Below are 24,407 nucleotides of genomic sequence, written 5' to 3' on the forward strand. Positions count from 1 at the left end.
CCGGGCCCAGGACTGGGGCCGCCCGCGATTGGCTGGCGCGCCCGAGTGACGTCACCGTACGTCAGCGCCTGCAGCTTCCCGGTGCCCGGGTGTCTCGGTGTCACGATGTACCCGCGCCCTCGCGCCTGGCCAGTTCAGGGGCCTGAGGGGCCCGGAGCCGACTCCGCACAATGGAGGGTTCCACTGCGCAGGAAACACGTGTCCTGCTTTATGCCTTCATGACACTTATGGCTCTCAGAAGTTGTCTTGTTGATATATTCGTTTGCCTCGTCCCTCCCAAATGTAAACGGCATCGGAGCGGGGACCATGTCTTGATCACCACCTTCTCCTCGGTATGTAAAAAATGCAGCCTCAGGAGGGGCAGTTATTTGTTGAGTGAATGAATGACGATCTAGGAATCTGATTCAACGGTTCTGAAACTTTTTGGTCTCGTGACCCCTTTACACTTAAAAATTATTAGGACATTAAAGAACTTTTGTTTGTGTAGGATGGATATATACATATACACTCATACTATATATTTCCTTTTTAAGAAAACAGGAAAAAATTTAAATGTATTAATTCATTTAAAAATAACAGTAAGAAACCCGTTACAAGTTGTCCTTAGAACAAGAATATCATGCACTCACAAGAGAGAGTGAAGAGAAATAGCTGTGAATATTGTTATCCAAATAGTTTTGACCTTGTTGGTCCCCTGAAAGGATCCCAGGAACCCTGGGAACTATACTCGGAGAACCTCTGATCTAGTTTAACCTCCTTTTATACGTAGGAATCATGAGGTCCCGAAAAGTGAGTAACTTATAGAGCACACTGCTCTTCCGTGAAGGTGCCAGTTTGGAAACCAGGGTTCTTCTGTTGCTAGCCCAGGGTCGTATTATTATGTTGTCCCAAGCAAAGCAGATAACATCTCTATTTAAAAGATAAGAGATAAGAAAGCTGAGGCACAGAGAGCGGAAGAAGATGCTTGATTACCACTACCATCTAGTGGTGGACACCTGCTGTGTCAGGTTTGGGACTCAGCCTCCCACCTCTTCTTACTGGGCCTAATGATCCCTTCATCTCCTGATGTCAGGCCTTGTGCCTGGGCCAGGGCTACCCAAACTCCAGAAATCTGGCAGAGGAACAGGGATGCTTATGCATTTACATATTTATATATGTAAAAATATAAATGTGGACACATGGTCACATTTGGCTAGATGCTCATGTGTGCCGTTCGTTGAGTGGTGCAGTTAGGTGCTGTGAGGGACAGAAACATTCCTCAGGACGGATGTAGTGAGGGAAAGCCTCATGGAAGAGGTGAAGTTTGAACTGGGCGGAGATGGGAGGCCTTGGAGGCCAGGAAGTGAATGGAGAAAGCAGACCTCTGCGAGGCTGTCAGCTTGCACAGGGCAGTAATGGTGGTGGCAGATGTAAATCTGGCCACAGTAACTTTATGAGCGAAACAAACACGCCTGTAAACAAACCTAGGTGAACCATCCAAAACACATTTCATTCACATTAAGCTACCGCACATCTGACTAGAGATGGCTATAAATGCTAGATAGTCAAAAAAAAAGAAGGCTGGAACCAGATAAGGATAAAATGCCCCCCGTTGGTGGGAACTGGACAGTCTGAAAGAGAAAAGGAGGGACCTCAGATGAAAGGCTAGAGGATGGTTAAGAAGGAGAAGTGGCACATGCCCATGCTGAATCTAAACCTCACCACCCTGCCTCTGGATTATTGTGGCCTGACTTCCTTCCTGTCTCTCCTCCCGCCTCTAGCATTCAGTCTAAAGTGCCTGTTTCGTTTTCCTCTGTCCACTTTTCCACCTGGCACTCTCCTGCTCAAAATGTTCCGTGGCCCTGCGTTATCACTAGAACAAAATCTAAATGTACCAGTTGGTCCCTTAAGTCCTGCCACCATATAGCCCCAGTCTACTTTCCTAGTAGTCATCCCTAAGCACTGCTCACTGAGACCGTCATCACATTAGTCGGCTCAGTCATCCAAACACACCCTGGACTGTCTTTTTTTTTTTTGCCCCTCACATTGTAACATCTCTGAAATTGTTCAGAACTTCTCCCTTCCTGCTCCGGCTACATTGCTTCTGAAATGAGGAAAAACTCACTTATCTTTGTGTCCGTACTCACCACTCTTTGCCACTATTTATTCATTCCTCCCAGAAAAACCATAGCACTCAATTCACTCTTTTGGCATCAGGTCGCATAACAACCCAAAAGTGCTGTTACTGATGTTCATCAAACAATTTTAAGGTTTTTAAATTGACAGCTCATAAATGATAAAAACCTTAAAATAGAAAAATGAGTATCCAATGGAAAAAAAAGCAAGTACTATTAATGGACTCTCCAGAAATTACTACGTATGTACTTCAGAGACATAACACATCAACTCATTTAAAAACTTTTTAACTGTGGTAAAATACACATAACATAAAGTTTACCATCATAACCATTTTTAAGTGTACAGTTCAGTAGTATTAAGTACATTCACATTGTTATAAACCAATGTCCAAAACTTTTTCTTCTTCCAAAACTGAAACTCTATACCCATTAAACAACTCACCATTTCCCCCTCCTCCCTCTGGCAGCCACCATTCTCCTTTCTCTTTCTAAGTTTGAGTAATCTAGGTATCTCATATAATTGGAAGTATATAGTATTTGTCTTTTTGTAACTGGTTTACTTAGCATAATGTCCTCCAGGTTCATACATGTTGTAGCATGTGTCAAAATTTCCTTCCTTTCTAAGACTGAATAATATTCCAATGTATGTATTTACCACATTTTGCTTATCTGTTCATTCATCAGTGGACACATGGGTTGCTTCCATCATTTGATTATTGTGGATAATGCTTTTATGAACATAGGTGTACAATTATCTCTTCTTGATCCTGCTTTCAATTCTTTTGGATATAAACCTGAGACAGGAAGGGGGTAGGGCACAACCTTTAAAAGAATGACATAGGGCTTCCCTGGTGGCGCAGTGGTTGAGAGTCTGCCTGCCGATGCAGGGGACACGGGTTCGTGCCCCAGTCCAGGAAGATCCCACATGCCGCAGAGCGGCTAGGTCCGTGAGCCATGGCCGCTGAGCCTGTGTGTCCGGAGCCTGTGCTCCGCAGCGGGAGAGGCCACAACAGTGAGAGGCCCACGTACCGCAAAAAAAAAAAAAAAAAAAAGAATGACATAGCCCAAGGGCACGACATAAACTGATTAGAACCAACTAGGTCCAAGATGGCTGGGTCAGCTCTACTTGACCTTGAGCGTCAGTATACGCTCATTGTAGCACATCAGCACACTAAATGACACACCCCAGCTTCCATGGCAGTTCCAAGGACGACCACAAAAGGTCAAAAAGTGAGCAGTGGCTCAGTTACTGGAAATCCTCACCCCTTCCGCAAAATGGCTAGAATAATCTCCCACTCATTAGCCTATGAAATTACCCACCCCAATAAAAACTGACAGCCCCATACCCTCTTGCCTCTCTTGCCTTCCGAGATGCCACACTCTGTCTGTGGAGTGTGTATCTCCCTGAATAAACCTTCTTTCACTTTACTATGGCTCACTCTTTAATTCTTTCCTGTGTGAAGTCAAGAACCCACACTTGGCGGCCGTCCCAGGTTCTCACCTGAGACCTGGGATGGGACCCTCCTCTCGCGCCCTACTCTCTTTTCTGCAACAAACCCAGAAGTGAAGTTGCTGACTCATATTAATTCATTTGTAATATGAAATTTTCACATTTTATTCTCCAGGCTGCTCTTTTTGTTCAGTAGTATGACTAGGGCATGTCTCCATATAAGCACTTTCATATCCACATTATTCTTCCTAATGGCTGCATAGAATTCCACTATATACATTTCCTGTGATTTATTTCTCTGAGAACCAGTTGAGAGACATTTAGTTGTTTCCAATGTATAATTAATAGTGCTGCAGTGAACACCTTTATACATATTTCCTTGCACATGTGTGAGAATATATATATAGTACATTTCTAGAAGTAGTATGCCTGAGTTAAGGCTATGTATTTTTCATTTTGATAGACATTGCCAAAAGACCCCTAAATCAGCACAGATTTTACACTCCCAACCAGTGGATGTCGGTGGCAAATCTTTAAAAAGTTATTATTATTATTTTTTTGAGTGGAAACAATTTCTCAGGAAGACTCATACATTGGATATATAAGTTCTAGAGATTTGTTAAATTGATATCACTGCCCTATAGGCTTCCTTACCCTGACTAATGATTTATACTATTTCAACTCATGCTCTAATGTTTACCTTTAATGTATGAGGATCTTGTCTTCCTTGCTAGATGCTAAGATCCTCAAGAGTGGACATAATTTACTATACTCATCCTCACCTGTACAATTAGTTTGGTGCCTGGAACTTGCCAGCAATTGTTACATTGTACATAGAATGAATGACAGTTTTTGTTTTTGTTTTTAACTTCAAAATGAAGAGATCTTAAGTGTTTTTTTTTCTATTTTTCTTGTGTAGCTATTCTAAGTGAAATAACTGGAATCATCAATTCTAACAACAATAATACCAGCCATTAATATTTAATTTTGAAAACATACTATGAAACAGGTATTGTCCTAAAATACCTGAGATGTGTTACCTCATTCAATGGTCACCAAATGAAATAGGTACTATTCTTATCTATATCTTACATAAGGAGAAACTGAGGCACAGTGAGGTTAACTGACCTGCCCAAAGTCACCTGTAAAGAAGCAGGTTTCCACAGAGAATTCTGGTTCATCTAGTTGCCCAATCTATGCTTTTTATCCCTGCATCATGTACAATTTAACAAATCCAATTTATCATCCGTACATTGATCAGTGACACCTCTTGCATTTCCCATGGAGCTGTCTGAAATCTTTTTTTTTTTGTGGTACGGGGGCCTCTCACTGTTGTGTCCTCTCAGCTACAGAGCACAGGCTCCGGACGCGCAGGCTCAGCAGCATGTGGGATCTTCCCAGACCGGGGCACGAACCCGCGTCCCCGGCATCGGCAGGCGGACTCTCAACCACTGCGCCACCAGGGAAGCCCCTGTCTGAAATCTTAGTGAGGGTGGGGGTGGAGTGAGCAGAAGTTTCCTCATTTGGGAGAAGATCCCCATTTTTCGGGATGTTGTCTTTTAGAAAATGGTTATTATTTCCCCAAATTCCTATTGTTCCCAACCATAGATATATTTATGAAAGAAGAGTCTTTCTTTCTTAAAGATCATGACTTCCTTCAAATTATAAATTTCACATGCACAAGAGAAGAATCCCACTTATTTTTACTAAGGCATACTTGTGAAACCCACATTTTAGAAAATGACAAGCGTGACAGAACTAACACTACTTTAAACTTTCATAGAAGAGTCTTATCAAATTTTAGAACTTGAAAGGGGTTTGGTTACAGTGAAAAATATTATAGAACAAGCAATATATTTCCAGGCATGTCTAGTTGGCCATGGAAATAGATAGAATCCATATGGTTATATGGTGTCCATATTCAGTTTTTAGCCTGTGAAAAAATGAACAGGAAATCATAAATGGAAAAAAAGAAAAAAGGAAGTTCAACTTTATATAGTAGAGAGTAAGCATATGTGAACAATTACCCCCCCTAAGAGGTAGCACAGCTTCATAAAGAGTTTAGGTAAATTCACCATTTCAGATCCACAATAGGCTAACGGGAACCAGGATGTGTGTGTGTGTGTGTGTGTGTGTGTGTGTGTGTGTGTGTGTGTGTGTGTGTGTGTGTGTGTGTGTGTGTGTGGTGTGTTGGGGTTGGTGGAGGAGGTTTGAAGAGAGGAGGAGGACTTTGCACTAATCTTTGAGAGAACTACGTTGTTCTCTTCCTGCTTGTCCCTTGGTACAATCATCGTCCATCAGAATGGAGCAATGCTTTAGGGGAGTGTTACCTTGAACCCAAATGCTCATGATCTCATCAAGCCCATAATGTGCTACTCATGGCACCATCTATCCCAGCAAAGTGCCCAGGCTCCATACAGTGCCCCCTGGTGGCTGCTACTCACAGGCATAGATATCAAGAGCATGGCTTTTTCTTCTTTTTACAGGTAATACTAGATTTCTTGCTGTTTTTCCAAATAGATCTGAAGGTGTATGAAGAGATCTGGGGAGTGACTGTAATTTTTAAGACGGGCAGTTTACCTGAGAGGAGGAAGAACATAATAGTAACGGGGTAGGCTATCTCACAATCCCATTTGATGGACTGGGTCTTAGGCTTCTGAGCTGGGCATTCTCCCACATTCTTATTCACTGGGCAACTTTCCTCTCACCTAATACCCTTTCCTTATATCTTCTTGATGTGAGTGATCATAATAATTAATTTATTTCTGTAATAACTTCTTATACTGGTCCTTTCTTTTTCCATTCCCACTATCATATCTTGGATGATTCCAGTAGCCTTCTAACTAACTGGTCTTCCTAACCTCAGACTTCCACAATCCCAAATCTGTCCTGGACCCTGCTTCCAGATTAATCACCTAAAAGCAAAATTCTGCTCTTGTCATTCATCAGTCTGATAACATCATTGGCTGTCCATCTTCAGCAGACATCTTTTGTTTGTGCTTGCCCAGCTTCCACTGTAGCTTCTTGCTGGAACAGAACCCTGAATTTCCGTTGGGGTTCCACTCCCCTGCCCTCCAGAGGTGGACATGTAACTCAGACCTGGCCAATTCATGCATTTCTTCTCCCTGGCACAGTGACTGGTCAATAGGAGTGCACGTGACTCATGATGGTCCAATGAAAGTAAAGAGAAAGGCTCTTTCTTGAGATTAAACAGGCAGATTGTAAACTTCTGGCTAGTGCCGTCCTACTTGCCACTGTGTGGGAAGAACCTGCCTGTGAATAAAGTCGACACAGAAGCAGAACTTTCAGGAGGTGGGGGTGGGTGGCATTATTTGAATCCCTGACTCTAGGGGAACCTGTAGCTGGAACTACCCCTGGACTTCCCATTATTTGAGTCAATAAATTCTTTTTGGTATTGAAATCAGTTTTAGTTGGTTTTGTATAACTTGAAACCAAGATGTCTCGCTGATTTTCCTGTATGGACCTGTGATATTTTGATTTATAAGAAATATATATTTGGTCATTTGGCTGACCAAATATCTGCGAGGAATATGCATTTCTTGTTGTATTTGTCCATGGTTCCTGGCTCACGGCTCCCAAAACCCTTGCAATTTCCTGAGAGATAAGAGCAATGGCAGCATCTGTGTGTCCTCAATTCCTGAAAATGCTTCAGAGCCATCAAGTTGAAATGCGTTCCTTCTTATTCATAACAAGCCCCTTGCTACCACTGGTTGGGTTTATGTTAATAAGGTGACTTTCAGAAATTCCCTAATGAGTGGGGCTGGTTGCCAAGGGAACCAACCAGGAATGGAGGGTTGGAACTTTCAGTCCCTTGCCCTGATTTCCAGGGAGGGGAGAGGAGAGGGGCTAGAGGTTAAACCAATCACCAATGGCCAGTGATTTAATCAGCCATGCCCATGTAATGAAGCCTCCATAAAAATCAAAAGGATAAGGTTCAGAGAACTTCCATGTTGGGGAAACAGAACGATTCTATGTGTCACTGTGCCACGTCCCAGACTCCACAAGGACAGAAGCTCCTTTGTTTGGGACCTCGCCCCACGTATCTCTTCATCTGGCTGTTGATTCATATACCTTAATATTATTTGTAATAAACCAACAATCTAGTTAGTAAACTGGTTTCCTAGCAAATTAATCGAACCAAGGAGGGGCTCATGAGTGACTGATTTACAGCCAGTTGCTCAGAAGTACAAGTAACAACCTGGATTTGAATTGAGGTTGAAACATGAAAATGGTTGTAAGGGTGTGGGACCAGGCTGGGCCCAGTGAGGGGCAGTGGAGGGTCAGGGACTTGGAGGTATACAACAATATGGTTTGTAATTTCAGGATTTGGAAAGTGCCAGAATCTGGGTCACAGAGGGTCTGGGTGGTACAACTGTGCCTGGAAGAGAAGCAAAGTCAGTATCCTAGTTGGATGTTTTCCTCTGGTGAGCAGTGCTTATTGGTACTTGGTGTGCTAGGGGGTCCTTCCATCCCATGGCTCATCATGGAAAATCAGGGTGTGTGTTAATGGGGTGGGGCTTTGCTCTGATACTCCACAGTGGGGTTGGTCCAGAATAAAATCTAAGGTAGTCACTTTCCAGGGGCGTGCCTAGAGCGGGAGGTCGTGCAGCAGCCCTTCGTGTTTCCTGGGTCTACTTTTGGCCCAGGTGTGTGTCTTCCATGTTCCCTCGTAGAGCAGCAGGTTATGCAGATGCAGGTCTGCTAGCCAACTCAAGGGGCTATGCCAAATGTCTAATAAAGACCCTGATCTCTCACTTGGGCCACTCTGGAGGGGTCACTGGCTTCAAGGGCCTTTAACAATGTCTACAGTCCAAAGGACTGGCCAACTCATCTATAGCACTCTAAAAGAGTTTGAGGCAAAGACAGCAAGTTCCCTGCCTGATATCTTTTCCTTCTCATCTTCTTTGCTAAAAGAACTCATTTTTTTTTTTAGGGCAACAATGTGCCCAGATAAAAAATAAAATCTATTTTTTCCAGTCCTTCTTGGCATTAGGGGTGGGCATGTGACACAATTCTGGCCAACTAGACATAAGCAGAACTATGCTGGGGATTTCTGAGATTTTCTCATACAGGTACAAGCACTTTCTCCTTGTCCCTTCCTTCTCCTTCTTCTGGTGTGAGTTGGAAATGGGAGGCTACAGGTGAAACAGCCACTTTGCAACCATGAGGATAAAAGCCACTTGCTAAGGTTGATGGTGGAGAAAGAGAGGGGAAACCTGGGACACGGACGACATGGTGGAGTGTCTGTTACCTGCCTAATATTCCTCTACTTGATTTCACCACTGTAGCTAGTCCTGTTACATGTAATCAAGCATCATCTCTACCTGATGCAGAATTTAATAGCAAACAGTATAAATCATAGTCAAGGAGAGAAACAAAGCTCAGAGTTTAAAAAAAAAGGATGGGTCCAAAGCAGAGGAGGATGCGGTCTTCAAAAGGAAAACAAGGTCCAAAGTCTTGACTACTGAGGAGGGGTCAGGAGAGAGTGTGGGATTTGTGGCTCAGGCTGTGACAAGTGTCAGGGGCTGGAGGCCACTTGAAATGAGGCCTCAGAGGATTCGTGTGGCACCCAGACCCACAGAAGACTGTCATGGTCCCTGATCACCACACTTCCGGTCGTCCTTTTCACTTCTTCTCCGTATAAAGTTCTACTCATTCTTCAATGCTCCAGTTCCTTAGCAGAAGCTGAGATGACTTAAGATAGTAATTAGATACTGAGATGGAGTTACAGAACAATGAATGGCATGGTGAGAAAGCTATGCACGTTTCGATTCCCTAAAAATATTTCGATCAAAACAATGCATACGGGGCTTCCCTGGTGGCGCAGTGGTTGAGAGTCCGCCTGCCGATGCAGGGGACACGGGTTCGTGCCCCGGTCCGGGGAGATCCGACATGCCGCGGAGCGGCTGGGCCCGTGAGCCATGGCCGCTGAGCCTGCGCGTCCAGAGCCTGTGCTCCGCAACGGGAGAGGCCGCAACAGTGAGAGGCCCGCGTACCGCAAAACAAACAAACAAACAAACAAAAAAACAATGCATACAGATAGCTAAACAATTAAATAGGGATTAAAAAGTTTATAATGAAAATCAGCAGCCCCCCCCTCCCACCTCAGCATCCGCAGCACTCTTCTCTAGTGACAACCACTTTCAACTCACTCAGCTGTGTTTCATGTTTACTGCCTTACTTCAAAGTGCTTCTATATTATTTATAAGTATTTCCATTTAAATTTTTACATATTTACTATTGTCACTTTCAGCAAACCTTTCAATAGAGATACATCACAATTTTTTGTTAAATCAACACGTTAGATTCATTGGTATGATCATACATATTTTGTTCACAGTGTTTCTTTTTCTTATATAATTTTCTTTTGCCTGATTTAATAGTTGCCCTTTTTTCATTTGCATAGTTTTGTATGTACCTATTAGAAATATTTCCCCCAATTTCTTTTATTTCTCACATACATATCATCATTTCTTTCAAAATACTTAAGCATTTCCAATGCTTTATTAATTCCGTTTTTAATGCAATATTCCCCATTTCCAAAGTCCTCCATTTTTCTGACCCATCTGGACTAGGTCTGACCCTCAACCATCTTTTGGGACTCCCTTTTCTACTTTTCTGTATCAATTCTCCTGATTTCTGGATTCTCCATTCTTTGTCTTTGTGATTTATTCCCTCATTTTGCTCAAGCATCTTCTCTGGAAGCTTCCTGAGGATGGATATAGAGGAGGCACGGAGTTTGAGTCCTTGCGAGCTGAAAACATCTTTAGTTTACACTCACACTTGGTGAGGAGTTGGGAATGTGCAGGGTTCTCACAGAGCTGCCATGGCTGTGCTCCTTGCCTCTAGCTTTCAGTTAGGAAGCCTGAGATCCTTCTGACTCCCAGTCCTTTGTGTGCAATCTTCTTTCTTGTCATATGTTGTTAGGATCTCCCCTTTATTCCTAGCATTCTGAGATGCCATGATTATCATGCACTGTGCTGAAGACTCAGGGGGCTCTTTCAGTATGCAGATTTATGTCCCTTGGTTCTGGGAAAGTTCTCCATTTATTCCTTTGATAACTCCCTTTTGTCACTTTTCTCTGTTCTCTCTTTCTGAAATGATGAATTAGATACTGGTGCTCTTAGACTGATCCTGTTGCTCATATTTTCTCACCAGTTTTTCATCTCCCTATCTTTTGTTCTACTTTCTGAACACTTTCTTGACTTCATTTTTCAACATTTGTTTTGAAGTTTTTGTTTTGGCTATCATTTTCACTTTCTAAGAACTTAAAAATTGTTTTCTAATCTTTTTTCATAGCAGCCTGTTCTTATTTTTTTTTTTTTCTTTTTTTTTTTTTGCGGTATGCGGGCCTCTCACTCTTGTGGCCTCTCCCGTTGCGGAGCACAGGCTCCGGATGCGCAGGCCCAGCGGCCATGGCTCACGGGCCCAGCCGCTCCGCGGCATATGGGATCCTCCCAGACCGGGGCACGAACCCGTACCCCCTGCATCGGCAGGCGGACTCTCAACCACTGCGCCACCAGGGAGGCCCTGTTCTTATTTTATAGATGCATTATCTTCTGTTTTACTGAGGGTGTTATAACTAATTTCTTTTTAAATTTTCCTGCATTGTCTCTATATCTTCAGGGTTCTTTTGTTCTCTTTGTTTCAGGTGTGGTTTCCTGTGTTGGAGAATTGCCTCACGTGGCTGGAGATTCTCAGATTTCTGTTCACAGTGAACCATGAGGATTCCAAAGGCTGACAGGAAGCTCCTGTGTATGTGCAGGGCTTGCTTACCTGCTAGGCTTCTTTGAAGGGTGAGGGAGTGGCCAGCTGTTAGCATCTGGAATTCCTTTCTCTGGGACTATTCAGTTTCTCAAAGAATACCCCAGTCTTCTACATGGCTATCAGCTTTCTGGAAGCAAGGCAGACAAAGAAGGCTTGGGTGAAGGGAAAGGCTGAATCCCAACTTTGTAGAATTTTCCTTACTCCTCCTCTCTCCGGTTTCTCGCCTCACCCTCACTGCTGGGTGCCTTGGGTCTGCTGAAAGGCTGTTTAATCTTTCCAGAGAAAAGTCCCTGATTGGTCTCCCTGCTTCCGCCCTTGCCTCCCCTCCAGTCTGTTTTCAATTTAGAGCTGGAATGGTCCTGTTAAAATGTGGGTCAGATCAGGTCACTCCTCTGCTTAAAATTCTCAGATGCTTTTCCATCTCAATAGAGTTAAAAACTAAAGGTCCCCTGCCCTCCATGCTTACTTCTTGTCTTATTACTTTCCCGTTTTCTCTCACCCCATTCCAGCCATGCTGGCCACCTTACTGTCACTAGAACACACCAGGTAGGCTCCTGCCTTACGGCCTCTGCACTTGCTGTTCCATTTACATGGAATGTGCCTTCACAGATATTTACATGGCTTGCTCCCTCGCTCCTTTGGGTCTTCACTCAAATGTCCCTTCTTAGTACAGCTTTCCCTGGCAGCCCTAACTAAAATTGCAGCCCCCAGCCCCCAACATACACACACTATCTCCTTATTTTGCTTTCTTTTTCCCTTAAGTATAATCCCCATCTGATACACAATAGTATATGTTTTCCTTCTTTTTGAAGTTGTTAGTTTACTGTCTGTCTATTGTTGGTTTGTTGTTACTGTCTGTCTGTCTTCCACTAGGAAGTAACCCCCACGAAGGCAGGAATTAATTGCTCAGTTCACCAACATCTAGAACAGGGCCTGGCACACAAGAGGCATTTAATAAATGTATGTGGAAGAAATAAATAAGAATAAATAAATGAAGTGATCCTGAAGTATTGTTTTGTTTTCTTTAAAAATATTAGTTGAAAAACAACCCTGTAAGATGTGGATAGCAGTTTATCTTTTTATTAACTTTTTTTTAAACACGTGAGGTTCCTGATGTTTCTGAGGAAGGTTTCATTGTATGTATTCCATCGTTAAAAGTAGGTCATTAAGAACTCCTTAGTAGGCTAATATAATAACCTTAGGCTGTTAATTTGGATTTCATGAGAGAAGTAGAATTAGAATTAGAAATTAGCTTGATAACTTGCTAATGATAAGAACACAAAAGCAACCAGAAGAACATTAGTTCTATAATCAGTGATATTACTAATTGCTTTTAATGTTTAAAATGATGTCATTAGGGCTAAATGGCAAGATATTTTCCCTATAAAATCCAACCAGGTAACCCTATTTGAAGAGTCTTTCTTGGTGTTCAAACCAACAGTCTGATTGAACTGCTCCATCAGAAGTATCTCAATTATTTTGGGTGAAAATATGGATGCATTAAAACTACTCATATATACTACCACATTTGGGAAAAAACTGATTTCTTGAACTAGAAATTACATTTTAATGTTTTTTAGATGAGTATTTTCAGGTGGGTATTTCATGATCATCTTCCTATATATGCAAATTGAACCATTTACTAAGCAAGCACAATGTTTTGCAGCTCCAAATACATACTCAGTGATAATTATTTTCCATCAAACCATCTGAGACCACCCATCATTAGCACCCACTACAGAGATGGTCAGTAGACTGCCTGCAGCTTTATGTCTTCTAGTGCAGTGTGTAATGAAAAAGTTGCTGCAGTGCCAAGAAAAACCAAAAGAGATCATTAACCTGCCATCAGTTTATTGAGCCTAAATTAAACTTAAATTTGAATTCATTTTAACAGAATAATTCTGTTGAGTTTGAATTCAACTCAGATGGACTACAAAGTAGATGTTCTGTTTCCCTAAAAATAGAGGGATAATCTTAAAATCTTGGAATCATTTGATTCGCTGTTAAGAAATGGCAATACAGTAGTTTTAGTTTAAAAGTGGCAATGAAGTAGACAGTAATATAATTCTCTCTAGAACTTCCAGTGTTAAAAAACTGAAATCTAGAGTTATGTCATGTCTCTAAAACTGTTTTATTATAGAAATGATAAAAGACTGGATGCTTGTATCACTTAATTCTCTCCACATAACCTACCAGATAGTGCACCAAGATTTCTCCCTGCTTTTGTTAACGTTGAATTTGGATTTTCAACTGTGTTTATGATGTCTTTCATTAGGCTTTATTTAAAATGACGTTTCCTCATCTCTCCGTCAGCAGTGAGATTGGCTATTGTTAATTCTGGTCATGCGTATTGTGAAGGAGAGGACAGGTGTGGCCAACGCTAAACAGCTTGTTCCATATGTGATTCTCTCATTTTCAAAGGATTACATGATCATAAAACACCGTTAATGCTGTCTCTGTGCCAATCGCACTTTAACCGTTCTTTGATGATCCAGGAAGCACATCAGAATCTTACGAGGGCTGGTACTTGAGTTTTCCAGTTGATACCTGGAGAAATCTTTGCAGGTCAGGTTGGGGGGAAGAATCGAGAATGGGAGAGAATTCCTCAGAGAACAGGTGAGGATGAGAGAAGAGGGAGAAAAGAAAGAGCAACAGAGAGATTTTCACTTCAACAATATTCATTACCTAGATCGAAGACTACATATGACATCCTAAGAGTTCTTGAACTTTGTGCAAATCACAGGGCACATCGACACAATGGTGGCCGGCCTGTGACAGTGATCCTGGTCATCGCTTAACTCAAGCCACTTATTTAATGGAAAAAGTGGAGCAAGTTGTAAGTTAACGCTGCATTTGGGAAGGAGTAGGCGTGGACAGGTGGAGGGGAACACCAACTGAAAATGCCCTACCTGTCTTTCTGGCTCTCAGTGCTTCAAGTATGTCAGCAGCAGCCGTTTCTCCCAGGACATTGTTTCCAAGGTCAGTCTCCCTTAAGTGGGCAGAGTATTTGATCAGGCTGACCAGAGAAAATGACAAAACAAAATAGTGCTGTGTCAAGCGTGGTGACTCCAAGAAACACAGTCCAGTTGTTCCGGAGTATGCTCTTTTCCTTAGGTCCTCTCCACCCTCCCCCACCGCGCTCCCAAAGATGCGGCACTGACCCAATTTGGAGACATCTGGAATCCAGTTTTTTCCCAATTTAATCTCTGTAGTCTGGATGCCTCTCCTAAGTGCGTTGGTAGGATAAGGATTTTTAGTTGCCTTAAATCTACCACTCATTTATTCAAAGGATATGGTGTGTTATTGTGCAGAGCTTCTCAGTCTTTTAGATTTTACCTACCAGTAAAATGTCAAATAAGTTGTGGGAACAGGCAAAGGTCAGTTTGGCACCTTTTAGTATGTCTAATAACTCTCACCTGGCAACACTATAAAAGAACAAATATTTTTATATAAAATTAGGAAGGGCACAGTCTCAAAATAAAGGATAGCTTTTAAAATCAAGATTAGCTTTACGAAAAGGCACACTCTACCTGTCTTTATTTTTCTGATCTCTTTGAGGACTATTGAAAATTCTTTCATGTCCTGGTCTTGGCCTGCCAAGTGGACTTTGGGAATCTTTGGCATTGTGAGTGAGCATGGAATCTGGGTGAAGGCCTGGGTTGCTGGTCAGCTTTTACCTCTTGTCAACCCTGTGATCATGGGCAGGCCATGTGCCTGCCCTCTTGGGTCTTACTTTCCTCATCTGTAAATTTGGCCTCAAAAGGGCAGTTCTACCTATTTCATAAGGTTGTGGAAAAACAGAATGAAGCAGTTTCTATGAAAGCATCTTGCAAAACACAGTATCAGTGATGCTATTAATTCTGAGTTCATACTTACTAAATGCATATTAAGTGCCTAACATTGCAGGGATTAAAAGGAATTTAACACATGGCCTCTGCACTGAAAGAAATTATCCTATGACCATCAATAAAACAATCTTGAGCCCTTACCATGTGCTGGGGATATGAAATTTCAGTTAGGGTCAGTAGTGAATACAAGGCCATTCTGTTGCTTCCCATACACATTTTCTATTGATTGAGCAGCCAGAATTCAAGGCCAGGGCTGAATGGTCCTGCCAGACTCCGCCTCTCGAAGGTCTTGCTCCCAAGGAAACAGTGTGTCTAATCAGGAGTGGACAGGCTTTGGCTTCCTGAGCTGCCTATGTCCAATTCCTTCAGACAAGATGAGGGAGAGCAGGGATGCTTCAAGGAGGAGATGGAGAAAGGGGAAGCACAGAAGGAGAGTGGAGAGTGTTGAAGACAAACTTTACAACTCAACAATTCCATATCTAGTCTGAGTCCAGAGGCCATGGATTTTTTTTCTCTTTTCTGTGCATGACCCCAAAGAGGTCATGGATTTAACCACTGTGCTACACAGGCCTCACAAGAGCTATGGTTTTATGGAGCATTCACTATGCATCAGATATGATCATGGCCATCCACATGCTTAAGCACTTGTGCTTGGCACAAAGGGGCCTTGCAAGGGTGTGAGTGGGGCTGGAAGCCACCCAAGCTCTGTTTGCCAAGTCCTGGGCATGAAGCATAGACCTGGAAGTGGTAACTTCCTCTGACTCATTGGTGAGAGGTAGTGCCTTTTAATTCATCTGCCCAGAAGGGCTCTTTTTCTAATTCGTATAAAGGTGCTAGCTGGAGCCTTAGGCACTATATTTAACACTTCACATATATGATCTAATTTACCCTGTAACAATCTCTTGATTTAGACACTATTATTATCCCATTTTTACAAATGAGGGACTGAAATACAGAGAAGTTATTTAGCTTGCCTGAGATTAAATCATGGAGCAGGGATGTGAACTCAGGCAGTCTGTTTGAAAATAACCATGGAGCATGCATGATTCACATAAACCAAGAAAATGTTTTAATTTTCAGTAGTTCTCAATATTTAAACTTTAAAAAAGAGAACAAAAAGATTTAAGTGTTTAGTGTCAGAACTGGAAAAAAAAAAAAAAAAAACACGGGAAAGGAATTCCTGGCACTGGTGCACCTTGTTAGTGGTATTTACATCCCTGTCACACACGGCCAGCGTTGCACAGGGCCCCGATCTCAGAAGGGCTCCTCACTTGGTTTAGAGCTCTATCATCATCATCTTGAAATTCTTAATAATATTTGAACAAGGGCCCATGAGTTTCCATTTGCACTGGGTCCCAACCAATTCTGTAGCCACTTCCTGCTATCATGTTTAGTGTGGTCAGAGCAGAAAGCAAAATCTAACAAATGGTCAGCTTTAAGTAATTGTCAGCCCTATAGACCTCTGTTTGGTGAATCGTGGTCAGAGGGAGGCCTCGTTCATGAGGGCAGAACCAGCAGGGTTCTGCACCCAGACTGGCATTTGGTTCCTGCCTTAAAATTAAAGAAGCCATCGATACTGCCTTTAGGGATAGACTTAAGCAGCAGAGCTAGGTAAAGCCTCATCACAAACAAAAGGCATGATATCCTTGACCCTGGACCAGCTAATCTGAAGGTGATGCTAGACCCATGTGGTACTAAGGGTGAATAGTGCCAGTAGACAGGCAGGTGTTTAGTGCCCCATAATCTCCATCACCAAATCTTACCCCAATATAAATGCATATGCATAAGCCACCCCAAGTAAATATTCAATTAAGCAGACCCCTGGAGCTGACTTTGCTAGCTGGCCCCCTGACAAGTCCTTTGCCTCCCCATTCATTTACTGAGCTCCTCCTTTGTAGATACTCAGGACCCTCAATGATAAAAGGTGAGGAACCATAAATCTGTTCCTCAAAGTGCTCCTGGAGCCCTTTTTTTTTTTTTTTTGCAGTACGCGGGCCTCTCACTGTTGTGGCCTCTCCCATTGCGGAGCACAGGCCCTGGACGCGCAGGCTCAGCGGCCATGGCTCACGGGCCCAGCCACTGCGTGGCACGTGGGATCTTCCCGGACCAGGGCACGAATCCATGTCCCCTGCATCGGCAGGCGGACTTTCAACCACTGCGCCACCAGGGAAGCCCTGGAGCCTTTTTGATCATCCTCCAACATGCTCTACAGCTGGCCCAGAACTGGACTTGCTAGGGTAGAGGGGGAGGGTTGTGAAGATGGTGCTTCTACTTCCAGGGCACCAGCCTATCAGCACCGCAGAGAGGTGCAGAAGGAAAATGTGTGTTAGATCTGCAAAAGTGGAAGTGGGGAGGGGAGCTGTCCTTGAGGTGAGCATGTAGCTCACTTCAGAAGTCACGTCAGAAGATCACCCACTGCCTATGAGATAAAGTGAGGTTGAAAAGGCCTAGAATAGATGAATGATACAAAGGCCACGGATGTTAAATTTGGACTAAGCTGTCTTTATGAGTTTACGTTGTAGGTCACTAGAGTAATAAAGAGAAAGTCTTAAAAGCAGCTAGAGAAAAAAGAAATTATGTTCAAAAGAACAAAGATAAAAGTGACAGTGAACTTCTTTTCAGAAACAATGCAAGCGTAAGACAGTGGAGCAACATCTTGAAAGTATTAAATGTCAACCAAGAATTCTATATTCAGAAAAAAATTTTTTTTAAATGAAGGCAAAAGAAACTTTCTAAACATACTAAAACTCAGAGAATTCATCACCAGCAGGTCAGGACTATGAGAAATGTATAAAGAAAATCCTTCAGATAAAAGGAAAATGATACTAGTGCTGCCTTCAGCAGCACATATACTAAAATCGGAACAATACAGAGAAGGTTAGCATGGCCCCTGCTCAAGGATGAGACACAAATTTGTGAAGTGTTAAAAAAAAAAAAGGAAAATGATACTAGATAGAAATTTGGATATATCCAAAGGAATGAAGAACACTAGAAATGGTAAATATGTGAATAAGTATGAAAAACTTCCCCTCTTATTTAAAAAAAATTAACTGATTAAAACAAACATAATAATAACGTGTTCTGGGATTTATAACATTTGTAATAGTAAAATATATGGCAACAATAAAACAAGGAATGGGAGGGAATGGAAACGTACTATTGTAAGATTCTTAAACTATAAGTGAAGTAGTATATTATTTGAAGGTAAATTGTGATAAACTAAAATGAATAGTGTAAACACTAGAGCAACCACTAAAAAAAAGACTAGTATAGCTAATGAAACAATAAAAGAGATAAAAGTGGACTTATAAATATTAGTCAATCCAAAAACAGGCAGAAAAATAGTTAAAATTGAACAAAGAACAAATGAGACAAAGAAGACAAATGGCATGATGGTAGATTAAAAATCCAACTATATTGATAATCATATTAAATATAATGGTCTAAACAACAATTAAAAGACAGATTGTCCAAGTGGATTTTTTTGAAAGGTCTCAACTATATGCTGTCTACAAAAAACCCAATTTGTATATAATAATATAGATAGGTTAAAAGTAATAGGATAGAGACAGATATATCACACTAATATTAATCAAAATAAGATTGGAGTAGCTATATTAATATTAGTCAAAGTAGATTTCAGAGAAGGGAATAATACCAGAGATAAGAGAGAAATATTACTAAGGATTTCATAATGATAATGAGGGTCAATTCTTCAAGAGACTTAACAATCCTAAATCTTTATGCACCTCATAACAGAGCTTCAAAATACATGCAGCAAAACTGATTAAACTGCAAGGAGATATAAACAAAGTCACAATTATCTCTCTCTCTCAATAATTGATAGAGCAAGTTAACAGAAAATTTGTAAAGATACAGCAGACTTGGACAACACTTCTGACCAACTTGAGCTAGCTTATATTTATGGAACATTTCCTCCAGTAACAGTAGAATACACATTCTTTTCAAGTGCACATGGAAGATTTACTAAGATTGATCGTAGTCTGAGCCATAAAACAATCGTGTTCTCCAACCACAGCAGAATTTACGTAGAGATCAACCAAAGAAAAATATCTAAAAGTTTAAAAATATGTGGAAACTAAACAGCACTCTTCTAAATAACCCATAGGTCAAAGAAGAAATCAAAAGGGAAATTAGAAAATAGCTTGAGTTGAATGACAATAAAGATACAACATATCAAAATTTGTAGGATGCAATGAAAGAGTGCTTAGTGTTAATATAAACATTTATATTTGAAATAAAAAGGTTTAAAATCAATAACTTAAGCTTCACTTCTACCTTAGTAAACTAGAAAGAGAAGAGCATATTATACTGAAGGTAAGCAGAATAAAAGAAATAATAAAGATAAAAGAACAAATCAATGAAATTGTAAAAAGAAAAACATTAGAGAAAACCAAAAGCTGGTTCTTTGAGAAGATCAATAAAATTGATAAATTTCCAATCAGATTAATTCGAAAAGAGAAAACAAATTATCAGTTTCAAACTTGGAAGAGGAGACATTGCTACAGATCCTACATGAAAAAGATTAGAAGGGAATATATGAATAACTTTATGCCAAGAAATTTGAAAATTTACATGACATGAACAAATTTCTTAAAAAGATACAAACTAACAAAGCTTTACCCAAGAAACAAATAACCAGAATAGCCCTCTATCTATTAAAAAATTGAATTTGTAGTTTTAAAATCTTCCCGTAAAGAAAACTCCAGGTCCAGATGTCTTCGAAGACTAGTGAATTCTATCAAATATTTAGAGTTGAAATAATGACAATTCTACACGAATTATTTCATAAAATAGAAGAGGAGGGAATACTTCCTAACTCATTCTGTGAGGCCAGAATTACCCTGATCCCCAATACCATCTGAAGACATTACAAGAAACGTATGGACTAATATCTTTCTTGAACATAGATGCAAAAATTCTTAACAAAATGTTAGCAATAGACTAAAAGGACAGTACATCAGCAATATATTAAATCTAGTGCTATATTAAAAGTTTAATAAAATGTTTATTAATATATTGATTATAAAAATCACAGCAAAGCTATCCAAATTGTAAATCTTCCCAACCTTCCTGAATAAGGAAGTATATTAGAGAAGGAATCTTTTTCTTCTAAAATAATAAATAGCCATCAATCAAGGCCTCAATCCTCCAATCTTGGCTATGTTCTGTTGCCCTTGATCGCCCCAAGGTGCTGTAAGTACTGATGTCCTAAGATGGTGTAGCCTAGAGACAATCCAGAAAGCTTTCTTACAGTGCTGCAGATGCTCACCTGTGGCTTGGCCTACTGGGTATGTGGATTACTCCACTGGGTAAGTGGAGACGTTCAAGGTTGTGAAGATAAACGTGGCAAGGAAATATTCTGTTTTCCAGAAGCTTTTGAGAATAGCTCGTTCTCCCTAAGGAGGTTGGGATAACTTTGTAATCATACACAAAGGAGTGTTCCCTCTTGAGTAGGCTGCCTTTCTTCCTCAGGTCACATCGCTTACATTTTGCATTGTAAAATTTACATATCTTGACCTTAGGGAAGAAAAATCTGGAAGTCATACCTCTTGCCTTTCCTTAGTTGCCAACTTCTTAAAATGGGGCTTCTAGTGAGGTCTTTGAGACCCCTTTGTGGGCTTCCATGCAACTGTCCGCCATGCCATTTTTATGATTTCAGGCCTTCCCATAGGATCACATACGAAGACCAAAATGGGTCACTCCTTCCCTCTCAGCTGAAAAATCTCACTTGGCACTGTTAACAAGATGCAATTAAATCATTGTCCCCATGATTAACCCAAGCACCTCGTTTTGGAAGGTGAACAAATAAAGCCTCTTAATTTTCTACTCACCTTGTTACAATTTGAGTGAATTCCAGCAAATCATTCTCTCCTTGTTTTCCTTTTCCATCTATGCCATTATCTGCCAAATACAACTTCACTAAACAAGGATGAGCTTCGGTCAAATCTTTAATTTTTTTCTTGATTCCTATAAAAAGATAAGAGTATTTGATTATTTTTAGACAATATTTCCCCCATTCGACCAGCTAAGTTGATTTTATTTTTTAAGATTATACTGATTTTACTTGTGTGAGTGGATGCATTTGGCAATATAGTCAAGGAAATACATATAATTTAAGAAGTCCTTTTTAAAAATACCCAGTACATCTTTTATTCTTTACAACAGCAAGCCCAAAATTGCTCTGTATGAAAGAAAATCTCATTTAAGATTTAAATTGTTGCCTTTACTTTGGCTAAAGAGAAAATCGATGTCTCTAGAAGTTCTCGGTAGAAGCTGAATGCATTGTCTGCTGGTCCCGGGGAAATGATAGCCCTTTTACAGGGATTCACCCTTCTAAAAGAGCCTGCAAAGTTGTCATATTTTTTGAGCTCTAGAAGGACAAATGTGGAGGAAGAACTGTCCTGCCTTCATAGACTTCATGACTGAGTTCAGTGGTCCTGGAGTCTGGTACATCCGTGTTCTATCCAGCTTTCACAAAGTTCAGGGTCAATGCTGTGGGGTGGCATCATGTTCACACTTGATTTACAAGTTTAGGAGTTTGGCAAAGAAAAAAACAGGAAGGGGATGGAGAAAAGAGCCGTGGACATAACGCTGGCTTATCCACTTCTGAGTGTGAGATGGGAGAGCTGAACCTCCAGTCAGTCTCAAAGCCTGTCACTTCCCGGGGGCCTCCAAGCGTTTGAGGGTAGATGCTTTATGTGCAACATGACCCTCGGAACCCCAGCCAACTACTGCACGTGGGGGCCCGACTGAAAACCAGTGATCTGTTCCAAAGTTGGGGAAGAAAATGCACGGAACTTAGAGATAATATATCTATATGTTGTCTCGTGCAGGCAGTTTAAGGGATTTTAAAGGCTCATGTAGAGAACAAATATATGGACACCAAGGGGGGGAAAGCAGGGGGCGGGGTGGTGGTGGTGGTGGGATGAATTGGGAGATTGGGATTGACATGTATACACTAATATGTATAAAATAGATAACTAATAAGAACCTGCTATATAAAAAAATAAAATTTAAAAAAAAGACTCATTTAGGGAATTCCCTGGCGGTCCAGTTATTAGGACTTGGCACTTTCACTGCCGTGGTGCGGGTTCAATCCCTGGTCAGGGCACCAATATCCTGCGAGCCGTGTGGCCAAAAAAAAAAAAAAAAAAGGCTCCTTTAGTTACACAATAATTTTGCCTGACATGCTGACTTGAGAACCTAACCCCAGGGCTAAATGGGACTCTTCTGTACTTGAATTCATTCAGCATTCAACAAGTATTTTTGAGCTCCTATTATGTGCCAGGCACAGTTCTAGCTGTTGGGAATCCAACAGGGAAGAAAAGAGACAAAACTTCCTGCCTTCATAAAGCTGAGAGTGAATGTTAACTAGTGTGTGGGAAGAGCCAGGAAGAGAGGAGAGTGGATGATATAACTCAGGCAATGTTTTCAGGTTATGAAAGAGAACTGACTTTTTAGGGAAAGGTGATAAATTTGACATTGGGTCATTCTACTCTGCCAGTAAAGAAAAAAAGAAGCATGCTTTAAAAAAAGATTCAGTTGGTTTATTTGGATATGAGTCTAATCTGCTGAGTTATTGAAGGAAACAGGCAGAATTGATTTTCCTTCGAAACACAGTTGGAGGGGTGAAAACGAGCCCATCCTTTAGTTTTACTGGGGATAAGCCTAACTTGTCCAAATCTCATTTGTCCTTACATTCAGGGTGTGGGAATGATAGCAAAGGACAGCCATTATGAATAATATAACAATTTACTAGCACAGTATCTGGTACGCCGTAGGCAACTGTTGAATAAATGAGTGAATTAATGAATAACAGTGTAATCATATTGTGGAAAATTTTATCTCACCATTCATTGTTTCTCCAAGTATAGCGTGGTTAATAATGCCCTGAGACAACTCATGAACACGGATAAAATATGATTTTTCTAGTTTTGAAATCTCTTCACAAATATAAACACCTGTGAAGAGTTGACTGCCCAGGATGATTAGCCATGTGGATCCTAATTGCATGTGGCACTCATTTCTTTTTGCCCCCTTCTGGCATGCCAGAAAGCAGCAGTGATGAAGCATGAGGCCACGGGGACCAAGGCCAAAGGCCAGAGGCCAGATTCCTTTGCAGCCACTCAGCTTTGCAGGAAAAGAAACAAAATGGTCTCAGCCAGTCTACACCCCGACCCGAGCCAGCATGGCATAAATATGTGCCATTGGAGAGGAAGGGAGCTTCCAGGCTTGTGATTGGCCTGGTCCAGCTTGCATCCCTATGGGAAAAAACAATCCAAGTCTCCCTCCAGTTGGTGGTAAGAGAGGTAACAATGTCATCTGGGCCCATGAAAAATAAGCAATTTGGAAAATGCTAGTCCAAGGCATGCTCCAGAATTTAGACCTCTACTTAGTCCCAGTGCCCTGTTAGAGGGTAGGAAGGCTGATGCTGCTTTAGCGCAGGGATTTCCTGCTGCAGGCCTCTAACTAAAGTTCAAGCAGAACCAAGTTCTTTTCTCTGAATGCGAAACAAATTCCTTGGAGTAAGAGTAAGTACACACTCAGCCCCTGGTAATACTTGATCCACCCCAGCTGTATTCACTCCAACCTGTTTTTACCTAATCTTACACTTCCTTTACTTTAAAACAAAAACAAGCTCACCAACAATGACAACTTTAACGTACGCTCCTCTGTCTCAGAGAATTTAGCAACCAGAGATGCCAGTTGTGCCTGAGACAGGGTGGTGTACTGAAATGATCAGAATCTCCAGGTTTAAAACCTCTCTGAAAAATGCTGTGTGACGCCCCAGAAAGTCACTTAACTTCTCTGAACCTAAATATCCTCATTGCTGACGTATAGATCATAATACTCACCTCCTAGAGGTATTGTGAAGATTGACTGGGAATCGTGGTGAAACAATGGTCGTAGAGGCATGTAGTGCACAGCAAATATTACTGCCTAGCTTTCCAGTTGCATTTCTGGACTTCATGTCATTGAAACCCTGGAATGGGTGCAACCTGATGGAGAACCTCCGTGTGTAAGATGTCCCCCTTTTGCCACTGCCTGAGGATCAGATACCTATTTACAACAACTGCATACCTCCCTTAGGAGCCACACCACAGATCCAGTGTGGACTTGCCCTACCTTGAGCTTTCTCCCATTTTCTCTTTGGTTAATTGCCAGGATTCCCCAATTGTC

The 24,407-nt window shown here is 41.3% G+C and overlaps 1 pseudogene across 1 annotated transcript in view; it reads right to left on the reverse strand.

Moving 5' to 3' along the window:
- Nucleotides 1–6,022: 6,022 nt before the first annotated feature.
- Nucleotides 6,023–24,407, reverse strand: part of LOC308617985 — a 46,944-nt pseudogene continuing 28,559 nt past the window's right edge. Inside the window, exons 6-8 of the transcript in view lie at nucleotides 21,059–21,194; nucleotides 14,265–14,371; nucleotides 6,023–6,147 (exon numbers count right to left, since the gene is read on the reverse strand). The product of the transcript in view is annotated as an uncharacterized misc_RNA (transcript). The remainder of the gene's footprint in view (nucleotides 6,148–14,264; nucleotides 14,372–21,058; nucleotides 21,195–24,407) is intronic.

This window comes from Mesoplodon bidens (assembly GCF_964165515.1).
Source record: "Mesoplodon bidens genome assembly, chromosome: 5".
Taxonomy (NCBI): Eukaryota; Metazoa; Chordata; class Mammalia; order Artiodactyla; family Ziphiidae; genus Mesoplodon; species Mesoplodon bidens.